Raw genomic sequence first — 14232 nt, 5'->3', positions numbered from 1 at the left:
CAGGCACGAGCCACCACACCTGGACTAAGATAATCTTTTAAAATGCAGGCTTTGATCCTTCAGTTCTTAAACATGACAATTGGATGTTTATGCCTATGTTTGAGATGTGTCACCCTTGAACCTTGTTACCATGTCTGCACATTACCTGTCTGACATGAAAAAAAAAAAAAGAAGAAGAAAAATGCAGGTTTCTCAGCCCCTCCCAGACTTACTGAATAAGCTTTCTCAGGCAGAAGGTCATGAATTTGTCATTGAACATGTCTTAGTCCATTCGGCTGCTATAACAAAAATACCATAGACTGGGTGGCTTATAAACAACAGAATTTTTTGTTGTTGTTTTTATCTTTGTTTTGTTTTGTTTTTTTGAAGCAGAGTCTCACTTGGTCACCCAGGCTAGAGTGCAGTGGAGCAATCTCAGCTCACTGCAACCTCCGTCTCCCAGGTTCAAGCAATTCTCCTGCCTCAGCCTCCCCAGTAGCTGGGATTACAGGCATGTGCCACCACACCTGGCTAATTTTTTGTATTTTTAGTAGGGACGGGGTTTCACCATATTGGCCGGGCTGGTCTTGAACTCCTAACCTCAGATGATCCACCCACCTCAGCCTCTCAAAGTGCTGGGATTACAGGTGTGAGCCACCACGCCTGGCCTGTTTTTACCTTTTTAGAGATGAGGTCTCTCTGTGTTGCCCAGGCTGGTCTCAAGCTCCTGGCCTAAAGTGATCCCCCTGCCTCAGCCTCACAAGTAGCTGGGATTATAGGTGTGAGCCATCATACCCAGCTAGAAATTTATTTCTTACAGCTCTGGAGGCTGGGCAGTCCAAGATCAAGGCACCAGCAGGTTTGGTGTCTGTTGTGGCTGGTTCAGAGATGGTGGCTTCTTTCTGTGTCCTCACCTGGTGGAGGGGAACAGGGAGCTCTCTGGGGTCTCTTTCATAGGGGCTCTGCTCCCATTTGCAAGGGCTCTGCTCTCATGACCTAATCACCTCCCAAAGTCCCCACCTCCTAATACTGTCACATGGGGGGTTAGGATTCCAACTATGAATTTGGGGAAATAGAGCATTCAGTCATGTATGCCCTTTTCTCCTCTCCTTTGCCTCCTGCTGGAAACTTCTGGCCACAGAACAATTGCATGGCATACTTCGGGTTCCTTTTCAGTCCCTCTTGCCCCAGCCCCAGTGGCCCAGCCATAGAAGGCTCCTGCCTTCAACTCTGATCTGGACATCCCTGTCAACCGTTTCATAGTCTGCCCCTGCTGGCGAGGAGGGACACAGAAGGGAGCTGGTGAGCAGACACGCCAGGGCATGGCTGCAGATCCTCCCCTCTAGGCAGGGCAGCAGGGCAGCCTCGGCATGGGGCCTTCAGCTGCTGGAGAAGCAACCAGGCAGGTCAGGCGGACTTGGCATGACTCAACTGTTGTGAAAGCCAAGTCCCTGATCCAACAGGGACTTGTGATCTGTGAGGAGTGTCCTGGGAACAGCCATGAAGCTGGGCTGGGGATCTGGGGACCTGACTCCCATCACACTGGGTGAGTATGCCCAGCTCACAGCCCTTCTCCTACTTGATTTGAGGCTGCAGGGCCTGGGCCTTCACACCAGCATTTCAAGGAGGTGCCACGCTATTGGGTTTGATGAGCCTGGCCTCCAGCAGACAGTCTCAGCGGATCACAGACTTACAGGGCACAAGGGACCGTTTTTCAGGGCAAGCCCCTGGTTTTATAGATGAAGCTGTTCAGAAAATATACTGAAAACTTCCACTAGCTTTATTCCTGTCCCCTACCTCATCCTTGTCAGAATGTCTCCACGTGGAATGGTGGCCAGTGCCCTCTCCCTGGGCTGGCCACACTTCAGGATGCCCCACCTCGATTCTCATGCCCTCTTTTGATAAATGCAACTATCTCAAGTACCTCTTCTTACCCTTCCAAGATTCAGATAAACTCCCCCAGGGGTGGGATTGGACCAGGGTGAGATGGCGATGCCCTGTAGAAGGCATCCTAGACATTAACAGGAACTTTCTCCAGTCGCTGAATGGAGTCTTGCTCTGTCACCCAGGCTGGAGTGCAGTGGCGCGATCTCAGCTCACTGCAACCTCCGCCTCCTGGATTCAAGCAATTCTCCTGCCTCAGCCTCCCAAGTAGCTGGGACCACAGGCACCCGCCACCATGCCCAGCTAATTTTTTGTATTTTTAGTAGAGTTGGGGTTTCACCATGTTAGCCAGGATGGTCTCCATCCCCTGACTTCGTGATCTGCCTGCCTCGGCCTCCCAAAGTGCTGGGATTACAGGCGTGAGCCACCGCGCCCGGCCTTGTTTGGCTTTCTTAAAACCGAAAACCCTCAGGCAGAATTCTCCACTGCCTCCCCGACACAGGGGAAATCCTGTAGTGTGCCTTTTGCCCAGGCCACATCATGTTTCCAGCTCTTCCCCTGGCTGGCTGCTTCATCCTGAGCTTGCTGCTGACTCAGGCAACTGAGAGGACAGGGACTGAAAATTTAGTTAAATGTCAATACCTAGACTCTTCTGATTTGGGGTGAAACCTAAAAATCTACATTTAAATTTTTTAAAAAAATTTTTTAGAGACAGGGTCTCGCTCTGTCACCTAGGTTGGAGTGCAGTGGCACAATCACAGCTCACTGCAGCCTCAATCACCTGGGCTCAAGTGATCCTCCCACCTCAGCCTCCTTAGTAGCCGAGAATACAGGCGCACACAACCATGCCCGGCTAATTTTAATTTTTTCAATTTTTTGTAGAGACAGGGTCTCACTATGTTGCCCAGGTTCGTCAAGCAATCTTCCCACCTCAGCCTCCCAAAGTGCTGGGATTACAGGCATGAGCCACCATGTTCAGTTGCATTTAAAAATACATAATATTTTTCTTCTTAATGGCACAAATAATATATGTGTACAGCCTAGTCAGTGTAAAAACAATAAACACTACAGATAAAGCAATGACACCCTAACACACTTCTCAACATCATACCTTCCCAAAGGTAATCACTTCTCAACTTGGTTTGTATCATTACAATCTTTTTTTAATACATTCACATAGACATGTTTTTTCTTTACATAAATGAAATCTTACTGCACATATTGTTCTGCACCTTGACTTTTCATCAAAGAGTATGACCCAGAGAATTTTTCTCGCTTCTTTTTAACAAATAAGATTTAGTAGTATGCCATAAGGTGGAAATGGCATCATTGAACGATTCTTCTGTTGATGGATAGTTAGGTTATTTCCAGATTTTCAGTGTTACAAACAAAGTTACATCCTTGCCCTTTTTATGGACATCTGTAAGGATTTCCCTTGGATAAATATCTAGAAGTGGAATTGCTTCAATATTAATTTTAATATATTCTTAAATTTAGTATCTCCTGCTGACTTGTTCCATTAAACTCCTTAGTGTAAATAAGTAATCATCTTCCTATAATCTTCATTTTTAATAAGTGCCAGATGATTTTGATACCAGTGTCCCAGGACCACATTTTGAATATGTCAAGTAGTGGTATACCAGTTGACTACTGCTACAATAATGCTAGGCTTACAGAAATTATTCCAAAACTTAATGGCTTAAAATGACAAGTTGGAATTTTTTTTTTTTTTTTCTCATGGGTCTGCAGGTAGACCAGGACCCTGCTATACTTGACTGGACTCTAGGTTCAGAGTTCTAATTTGTCCACTGCAGAACTTGGCTGTAGGCTTCAGGTCAAGTTCAGATCTGTTTCACAGTGTTTATTCTGGGCCCAGGCTGAAGGGGGCAGTGGCTTCCTGGGAAATTCGTGTCTTATGACTATCACAGAAGCCCTCAGAGCTAAGTCAAGACTTTCAAACTTTTAAGACCTCAGAGTGCATCGCGATGTCTCAAATTCCACTGCCCAGTCAAATCATGTGGCCAAGCACACATCAACAGGTCAGGACATAGCCCCTGTACTTGAAGGGTGGGCTCTGCAACGTTATGACGAAGGGGACTGAAGAGTCACGACCAAGTCTTTCAGTCCCATCTACTGTAGTGGTGAAGGGTACAGGCTTTGGTGCCAGAAACAAGAGTTGGTTTGAACCCCTGCTTCTGTGATATTAGGGAAATTACCAAATACAGAGTTACTCTTCCTCAGTGTTGTGTTGAGATGATCCTCACCAAAAATGATTTTTAGGAGTCAACTTTCATATTTGGTTTAGAGGAAACCAATAGAAGTCAAATGTCTTCTTCTTTTTTTTTTTTTTTTGGCACAGCTTCTCACTCCGTCACCCAAGCTGGAGTGCGGCGGTGTGATCTCGACTCACTGCAACCTCCGCCTACCAAGTACGAGGGATTCTCCTGCCTCAGCCTCCTGAGTAGCTGGGATTACAGGCAAGAACTACCATGCCCAGCTAATTTTTGTATTTTTACTAGAGATGGGGTTTCACCATGTTGGCCAGGCTGGTCTCAAACTCCTGACCTCAAGTAATCCGCCCGCCTTGGCCTCCCAAAGTGCTGGGATTACAGGAGTGGGTCACTGCACTCCACCAGAAATCAAATGTCTATTTATAATATGGAATTTATTAAGCAGATTTCAAAACTGCTTTGCAGCAGCACAGCTCTTCATTTTTCCTGTGAAACACATTACCCTAAGTTAGAAAACCAAGTCATGACTTCTTCACATGCTCTTGTTAATATGCCATTCACACCTTCCTTTGTGTTCATTCATAATTGGAATTTAAAGAGATTCATTTATTTCTCAGTGTTTTATTCCAAAAGAAAAATAATACGATAATTACCATAGTTCCTTAAAAGATTTAGATTTTTAAAAGTACAACCTAAAAATAGATTCATGGTGTCTTCCAGTAATTTTTATCTATTTTAATGTTATTTTTGAAGTTTTTATTGAACTATAAAGCATTAATGTACATAGAAACATGTTTTTTAATTAAACAGAATCAAAGATTTTTTATCATAATTACTTTATGAGATTTAGCTTGAGAATTTTTATCTTGAGAATTACTGACAATACTGAGTATTTAAATCTTTTATTTTCTCAGTAATTATCCTTAACACCACCGCCCCCCCCCCAACACCAAATTTAGAGAATCTCATTTGTCTAGAATTTTTTAAAGAAAAAGAAAAACAACCTCAGGAATTCCGAAGTTCTACTGACTATCAAAATGTTTTCAAAAAAGACGACTAGGCTGGGTACGGTGGCTCACGTCTGTAATCCCAGCACAGACGTGGGAGGCCGAGGCAGGCAGATCACCTGATGTCAGGAGTTCAAGACCAGCCTGACCAATATGATGAAACCCCGTCTCTACTAAAAATACAAAAATTAACCAGGCGTAGTGGCATGCACCTGTAATCCCAGCTACTTGGGAGGCTGAGAGAGGAGAATCACTTGAACCTGGGAGGCGGAGGTTGCAGTTAGCCGAGATCATACTATTGCACTCCAGCCTGGGCAACAAGAGCAAAACTCTATCTCAAAAAAAAAAGACAACTCTTCATGTGCTGAAAACATAGCATGGTCAGACTTCTCTGTAGACATGGGAAGTTTCTATACTGTTAGAGTTTTAGACTAAATGTGGCATTGAAGAATATAAAAATCAACATAAATGTATTAGTTTGCTGGGACTGCCATAACAAAGTACCACAGACAGGGTGGCTTAAACAACAGAAATTTCTCACAGTTCTGGAGGCTACAGGTCCAAGGTCAAAGTATCAGCAGGGCTGGTTTCTCCTAAGGCCTCTCCTCCAGATTTGAAGATTCACCATAAAACTATAAGACAAAGTACTATTGGCCAGGTGCGGTGGCTCATGCCTTATAATCCCAGCACTTTGGGAGGTCGAGGAGGATGGATCACCTGAGGTCAGGAGTTTGCTACCAGCCTGGGCAATATGGCGAAACCCCATCTCTACTAAAAATACAAAAAATTAGCCCGGTGTGTGGTGATGCATGCCTGTAATCCCAGCTACTGGGGAGGCTGAGGCAGGGAGAATTGCTTGAACCTGGGAGGCTGAGGTTGCAGTGAGTTGAAACTGTGCCACTGCACTTCAGCCTGGCACAGAAGTGTCTCGCCAGAGCGAGACTCCATTAAAAAGAAGGACAGAGAGAGAGAGAGAGAGAGAAAGAGAGAGAAAGAAAAAGAAAGAAAGAAAGAAAGAAAGAAAAGAAAGAAAGAGAAAGAAAGAGAAAGAAAGAAAGAAAGAAAGAAAGAAAGAAAGAAAGAAAGAAAGAAAGAAAGAAAGAAAGAAAGAAAGAAAGAAAGAAAGAAAGAAAGAAAGAGAGGCCGGGCGCGGTGGCTCAAGCCTGTAATCCCAGCACTTTGGGAGGCCGAGACGGGCGGATCACGAGGTCAGGAGATCGAGACCATCCTGGCTAACACGGTGAAACCCCGTCTCTACTAAAAAATACAAAAAACTAGCCGGGCGCGGTGGCGGGCGCCTGTAGTCCCAGCTACTCGGGAGGCTGAGGCAGGAGAATGGCGTGAACCCGGGAGGCGGAGCTTGCAGTGAGCTGAGATCCGGCCACTGCACTCTAGCCTGGGCGACAGAGTAAGACTCCGTCTCAAAAAAAAAAAGAAAGAAAGAAAGAGAGAATTATTGAGACAAGGATAAACACATAGACAAATGGAACAGAATAAAGGTTCCAGAAATAGACCCACACATATATATAGTCGTTTGATTTGCAACAAAGGGACCACGGTAATCCAACAGGAAAACAGTCTTTTCAATATATGATGTCAAGTCATTTACATACCATGTCGAACAAAAATCTTTCACACTTATTTTACACCACACACAAAAATTAATTTGAGCTTAAGTCATATTCTTAAATGCAAAAGGTAAAACAATTGGCCTCTAGCGAAAAACAGTGGAATATCTTCATGCCCTTGGAGTAGGCAGAGATTTCTTTAAAATATTTCACAATAAAAGTAAAACATGATAAATTGGACCTTTTCAAAAATAAGAATGTATGTTAATTTTTTTTTTTTTTTTTTTTTTTTTTTTTTTTTGTCGTGTCTCTGCCAGGCTTTGGTATCAGGATGATGCTGGCCTCATAAAATGAGTTAGGGAGGATTCCCTCTTTTTCTGTTGATTGAAATAGTTTCAGAAGGAATGGTACCAGCTCCTCCTTGTACCTCTGGTAGAATTCCGCTCTGAATCCATCTGGTCCTGGACTTTTTTTGGTTGATAGGCTATTAATTATTGCCTCAATTTCAGAGCCTGTTATTGGTCTATTCAGGGATTCAACTTCTTCCTGGTTTACTCTTGGGAGGGTGTATGTGTCCAGTAATTTATCCATTTCTTCTAGATTTTCTAGTTTACTTGGGTAGAGGTGCTTATAGTATTCTCTGATGGTAGTTTGTATTTCTGTGGGATCGGTAGTGATATCCCCTTTATCATTTTTTATTGTGTCTAATTTGATTTTTCTCTCTTTTCTTCTTTATTAGTCTTGCTAGCAGTCTATCAATTTTGTTGATCTTTTCAAAAAACCAGCTCCTGGATTCATTGATTTTTTGAAGGGTTTTTTGTGTCTCTATCTCCTTCAGTTCTGTTCTGATCTTAGTTATTTCTTGCCTTCTGCTAGATTTTGAATGTATTTGCTCTTGCTTCTCTAGTTCTTTTAATTGTGGTGTTAGGGTGTCAATTTTAGATCTTTCCTGCTTTCTCTTGTGGGCATTTAGTGCTATAAATTTCCCTCTACACACTGCTTTAAATGTGTCCCAGAGATTCTGATATGTTGTGTCTTTGTTCTCATTGGTTTCAAAGAACATCTTTATTTCTGCCTTCTTTTCGTTATGTACCCAGTAGTCATTCAGGAGCAGGTTTGTTCAGTTTCCCTGTAGTTGAGTGATTTTGAATGAGTTTCTTAATCCTGAGTTCTAGTTTGATTACACTGTGGTCTGAGAGACAGTTATAATTTCTGTTCTTTTACATTTGCTGAGGAGTGCTTCACTTACGTAGAGAATTTTAGACCAATATCCCTGATGAACATCGATGCAAAAATCCTCAATATAATACTGGCAAACTGAATCCAGCAGCACATCAAAAAGCTTACCCACCACGATCAAGTTGGCTTCATCCCTGGGATGCAAGGCTGGTTCAATATATGCAAATCAATAAATGTAATCCATCACATAAACAGAACCAAAGACAAAAACCACATGATTATCTCAATAGATGCAGAAAAGGCCTTCAACAAAAGTCAACAGCCCTTCATGCTAAAAACTCTCAATAAATTAGGTATTGATGGGACGTACCTCAAAATAGTAAGAGCTATTTATGACAAACCCACAGCCAATATCATACTGAATGGGAAAAAACTGGAAACATTCCCTTTGAAAACTGGCACAAGACAGGGATGCCCTCTCTCATCACTCCTATTCAACATAGTGTTGGAAATTCTGGCCAGGGCAATCAGGCATGAGAAAGAAATAAAGGATATTCAGTTAGGAAAAGGGGAAGTCAAATTGTCCCTGTTTGCAGATGACATGATTGTCTATTTAGAAAACCCCATCATCTCAGCCCAAAATCTCCTTAAGCTGATAAGCAACTTCAGCAAAATCTCAGGATACAAAATCAATGTGCAAAAATCACAAGCATTCTTATACACCAATAACAGACAGAGAGCCAAATCATGAGTGAACTCCCATTCGCAATTGCTTCAAAGAGAATAAAATATCTAGGAATCCAGCTTACAAGGGATGTGACGGAACTCTTCAAGGAGAACTACAAACCACTGCTCAACGAAATAAAAGAGGACACAAACAAATGGAAGAACATTCCATGCTCATGGATAGGAAGAATCAATATCATGAAAATGGTCATACTGCCCAAGATAATTTATAGATTCAATGCCATCCCCATCAAGCTACCAATGACTTTATTCACAGAATTGGAAAAAACTACTTTAAAATTCATATGGAACCAAAAAAGAGCTCACATTGCCAAGATAATCCTAAGTCAAAAGAACAAAGCTAGAGGCATCACGCTACCTGACTTCAAACTATACTACAAGGCTACAGTAACCAAAACAGCATGGTACTGGTACCAAAACAGAGAGATAGACCAATGGAACAGAACAGAGCCCTCAGAAATAATACCACACATCTACAACCATCTGATCTCTGACAAACCTGACAAAAACAAGAAATGGGGAAATGATTCCCTATTTAATAAATGGTGCTGGGAAAACTGGCTAGCCATGAGTAGAAAGCTGAAACTGGATCCCTTCCTTACACTTTATACAAATATTAATTCAAGAAGGATTAAAGACTTACATGTTAGACCTAAAACCATAAAAACCCTAGAAGAAAACCTAGGCAATATCATTCAGGACATAGGCAGGGGCAAGGACTTCATGTCTAAAACACCAAAAGCAATGGCAACAAAACCAAAATTGACAAATGGTATCTAATTAAACTAAAGAGCTTCTGCACAGCAAAAGAAACTACAATCAGAGTAAACAGGCAACCTACAGAATGGGAGAAAATTTTTACAATCTACCCATCTGACAAAGGGCTAATAGCCAGAATCTACAAAGAACTTAAACAAATTTACAAGAAAAAATCAAACCCCATCAAAAAGTAAGTAAAGGATATGAACAGACGCTTCTCAAAAGAAGACATTTATGCAGCCAAGAGACACATGAAAAAATGCTCATCATCACTGGCCATCAGAGAAAAGCAAATCAAAACCACAATGAGATACCATCTCACACCAGTTAGAATGGCAATCATTAAAAAGTCAGGAAACAACAGGTACTGGAGAGAATGTGGAGAAATAAGAACACCTTTACACTGTTGGAGGGGCTGTAAACTAGTTCAACCATTGTGGAAGACAGGGTGGCGATTCCTCAAGGATCTAGAACTAAAAATACCATTTCACCCAGCCATCCCATTACTGGGTATACACCCAAAGATTATAAATCATGCTGCTATAAAGACACATGCATATGTAACAAACATGCACATTGTGCACATGTACCCTAGAACTTAAAGTATAATTTAAAAAAAGAAGAATATATGTTAATCAAAAATATCATTAAACAAGTGAATAGGTAAGTCACAGGCTTGGCAAGATATTTGCAATATGTATTTCTTGCAAAATACTCCTACCCAGAGTATATTAAGAGCTATAAATCTATAAGAAAAGGACAATTCATTTAAAAATCGGCAAAAGATGGGCTGGGCGCAGTGGCTCACGCCTGTAATCACAGTACTTTGGGAGGCTGAGGCGGGTGGATCACGAGGTCAGGAGATTGAAACCATCCTGGCTAACATGGTGAAACCCCGTCTCTACTAAAAATACAAAAAAAAAAAATTAGCCAGGTATGGTGGTGGGTGCCTGTAGTCCCAGCTACTGGGGAGGCTGAGGCAGGAGAATGGTGTGAACTTGGGAGGTGGAGCTTGCAGTGAGCTGAGATCACACCACTGCACTCCAGCCTGGGCAGCAGAGCAAGACTCTATCTCAAACAAACAAACAAAAAACTTTGGCAAAAGATTTGAAGAGGCCCTTCACAAAAGAGGATTTCTTCATGGCCAATAAATATAGAAAAAATGCTCAACAACGTTACTCACAGGGAAATGCAAATTAAAATTACACTGGGATAGCACTGAACGGCTCAGTAAAAGGAATGACCTTGCTTGGACCAGGATGTGGAGCAACTAAAAGGTCATTCATTTTCAATGAGAGTATAAATTTCTCTCACCACTTTGGAAAACTGGCAGTAAAGTTAAGCATATACTTACTACCCTATATCCCATCAACTCCACTCCCAGGTATACATCCAAGACAAAATAGTACGTATGCTTACAAAAAGATTTGTACATGAATATTCAGAACAAGTTTATTCATTACAGTCCAAAACTGGAAACAATCCAAATGTTCACCAACAGAAGAATGAGTCAATGAATTGTGCATAAATTCATACTGTGGAATATATTACACAGCAATAAAAAGGAACAAACTATTGATACAAGTCATAACATGGATGAAATCTCAGAATTATAATTTGACACACAGAAAGAAGGAGACACAGAAGAGTACATTCCGTCTGATTCCATTCGTATGAAGTCCAAAAACAAACAATGTCACAATGGTGACAGAAGTCAAGCTAGTGATTATCTTAGGCTCCAGAGGTAGGCACTGGGAGGGGACACAGGGGAACCTTCTAGAGTGAAGAAAATGTTCTAAATCTTGATCAGATTAGTGCTTACATTGGTACATATGTAAGTAAAATTCCACTGAGCTATACATCTAAGACTAGTGTACAACTGGCCAGGCGAGGTGGCTCATGCCTGTAATCCCAGCACTTTGGGAGGCTGAGACGGGCAGATCACGAGGCAGGAGTTTGAGACCAGCCTGGCCAACATAGTGGAACTCTGTCTCTACTAAAAATACAAAAAATTAGCTGGGGATGGTGGCGGGTGCCTGTAGTCCTAGCTACTCGGGAGGCTAAGGCAGGAGAATCGCTTGCAGCCAAGAGGCAGAGGTTGCAGTGAGCCGAGATCGTGCCAGTGCACTCCAGCCTGGGTGACACTGCGAGACTCCATCTCAAAAAAAAAAAAAAAAAAAAAGACTAGTGCACAATACTGATTATAAATTATTTCTCAACAAAAAATAAAATAGAGACTACTCATATTAACAGAAAATGTATACAAACTTAAATGTAAGCCTCCTCCCTCTTTAAGGGTCTAGTAGAATGTTTAACTTCTCTGAGCCTCAGTTTTTCGTCTGTAAATCAAAATACCTGTCTCATGTGTACTAATTTGATGAGATAATGTGTATAAAATTTGGCATTTAACTTCTCTCTTCCTCAGTTTTCCCATCTGTAAAATGGGAGTACTAACTCATATCAGAAGGTAACATTGAGCCAGTTCTCATAAGGCACTTATAACACAGGTCTAGTGTCTGACACAAGAAACTCTTAATCAATGCTGACACAGCGGTTGTTACTGCTATTATCCACATAATGAATACGGACTAAATTACCTTCAAGATCTCACTCCGCTGCTGCAGGAGTCTACGCATAAATGGAAAGCTGGAAGATTGGGTGTGTGTGGTCTGTGGTCCCTGTGACAGGGCTGAGATAAAAGGCAAGTCCTTTGACTCCCTGCCCAGAGTTCTTCCCAGCATGAAAGGGAGGAATCCCGGGAAGTCTGGATTCTGCATTTCTGTCTATGTGCCTGGCCCTTGTGCCTGGCCTTAGCGTTTCTCCGTTTAGGAAGCATCAGGTAGCCACAAGCATGGGGGAGCAGAGAGACTTTCATCTGTTTTGTCCTCCTCTGAGTAGTGCTTAGACTACTAAGTTCCCCTGTATATGCCAGGTTCTGTTCTAACCAGTTACTCCCATTAAGGCCTATTATCTTCATTTCATAGTTGGGAGAACTGGGACAGGTGTCTGAGTGACTTGCCTAAGGTCACACAGCTAATAAGTGGAGAAGCCAGAAACTGAGCACAGCCAGTCCAGTGGCAGATCCCACCTTCCTCACCTCTGCACTGTGCCGCCTCCACTAACAGGGCGCGGTCTCTGCAGAAACCTTTCTTGGCCATAAATCACTCCTCGAAGCACTTTGCCCGCTCTGTTCTCAAGATTGAAGGAGCCAAAGCAACATTAGTATTCCAGGGCTTCACAAGAGCAGGGGTCATTGCCCCAGTGGCCCTCGGCTTTCTCTGAGGCCGCATTGGGTCCACAGCACTCCCTTTATTGTGCTGGCTTCCCTGGGGCCCCCTGCTGCCCTGGCTTTTTGACAGATGTTCCAGGTCGAACCCAGAAGTACCACTTTACATTTCTTCAAGACGATACTCCCTTCCTCCACACTCCACCCCCCCCGCCCCGCGCAGCCTCACCTTCAGGCTGCCGAGGCCAACATCCACTCTTTCCTGGAAAGAAATGATCTATAACATGCTCAGCCTGGCAGGTGCCACAAGGAAACCTGTCAAGGCTCCTGTGGTTTGGGACTTCAGTGTGTGAGAAGTCCTTAACCCTGTACACTTCAGGGTCCCTTTCGTGCGCAATCTCACTAAGACAAAGACGAAGCTGTAGGTGTGGAGCCTGTGGCACATCCTGGGGCACATAGAGAGTGGGGGCGCTGATACTGATTTCACTGTAAAAAGCCCCTAAAAACGTTTGATTTAGTGAGCTATTTTGGAGATTCTCCATCCCAAAACAGAATTTTAAAGTAGAACCATGTACTCATGTGTCAATAGACAGGAGAATACAATTCTCTCTCTCTTTCTCTCTCTCGCTTCCCCCTCCAGCCTCCTTCTTTCTAACCCTGGTTTCTCTGAAATTCACTAAAACCTCCAAAAAGGTGTCTGCTTGGAGTTAGAGGGTGCCGCCTTCAGTGTCATAGATTTCCTATGCTGAGCACATTCCATAGTAGAAAAGCAGCTCCAAGTTTGGATTTGGGATGCTAGGTGCTAGCACGGGACTGGCTCTCTCTCTCTCAGATCCTTGTTTTGTGTGTTCTGTTAGGGGCTAGTAAGGCCTCCAGCTGATATCATTTGTGATCCAATAAAGGGGGTGTTGGAGCACCCCATCCCAGCTGTCTGTCACCACAGGGAACCGTGCTTTTTCCAGGCCCAAATTTACGTCCATCCTCCATAAACTTTATACTGTGCCATGCTGCTGTTAAAAGTGATTTACTCACGAGGCGTTGGATCACAGGATGCAGACCTTCAGGAGATCCGTGCTAACTCCATGGGCGTCACATAAAGAAACCACCTGAGGGTCAGGGCAGTTCTCCAGAGGGTCTTGAATCTCAGAGGTCAGGGGATAGCTTCTCCCCAGCTGAGGTCTCGGAGGCATTCTCTGGCTGGCTTTATAGCCTGACAGCCATGAAATTAGAGGAGGCCACAGAAGTATCTCACTTGGTTTGACCTGGAATGATACATACTACGTGCAATATCTTTCCTTTTTCATCTATACATACCCCAAAAAAGTCCATATATACTGGGGTGGTTATCTGAAGGGGAAAATGGAGGGAAATGTGTGTATATAGTCATTTAATATACATATTTAATATAAATATACATTTAATATAATTTAAATATGAAAAATAAGGCACTTTAAAAATATTTGTGCATTATATGTGACCAAGGCTATTTCTGCTCATCAGTGAACAATAGAGAGAAGAGTTGAGCCCAGACCTTGAAAGCTCCTCCAGTGGGCAAACGGTGTGGACGGGGTGGAGCTACCTGACGGAGCAGGGGCTGGGCTTTGGCAGGGAAAGTGGTCCCTTTTGTCACTTATGCATTCTATTTTGTGCCT

General features: G+C 42.9%; 1 non-coding gene across 1 annotated transcript; it reads left to right on the top strand.

Moving 5' to 3' along the window:
• Nucleotides 1-54: 54 nt before the first annotated feature.
• LOC114677909 (small nucleolar RNA U13) lies at nucleotides 55-155 on the top strand. The gene has a single exon (XR_003729335.1). It is a non-coding gene; the product is annotated as a small nucleolar RNA U13 (small nucleolar RNA).
• Nucleotides 156-14232: the final 14077 nt, after the last annotated feature.

Source organism: Macaca mulatta, chromosome 4 (genome assembly GCF_049350105.2).
Source record: "Macaca mulatta isolate MMU2019108-1 chromosome 4, T2T-MMU8v2.0, whole genome shotgun sequence".
Taxonomy (NCBI): Eukaryota; Metazoa; Chordata; class Mammalia; order Primates; family Cercopithecidae; genus Macaca; species Macaca mulatta.
Note: the sequence above shows the minus strand (reverse complement) of the source record. Positions and strands in the feature narration are given on the sequence as shown.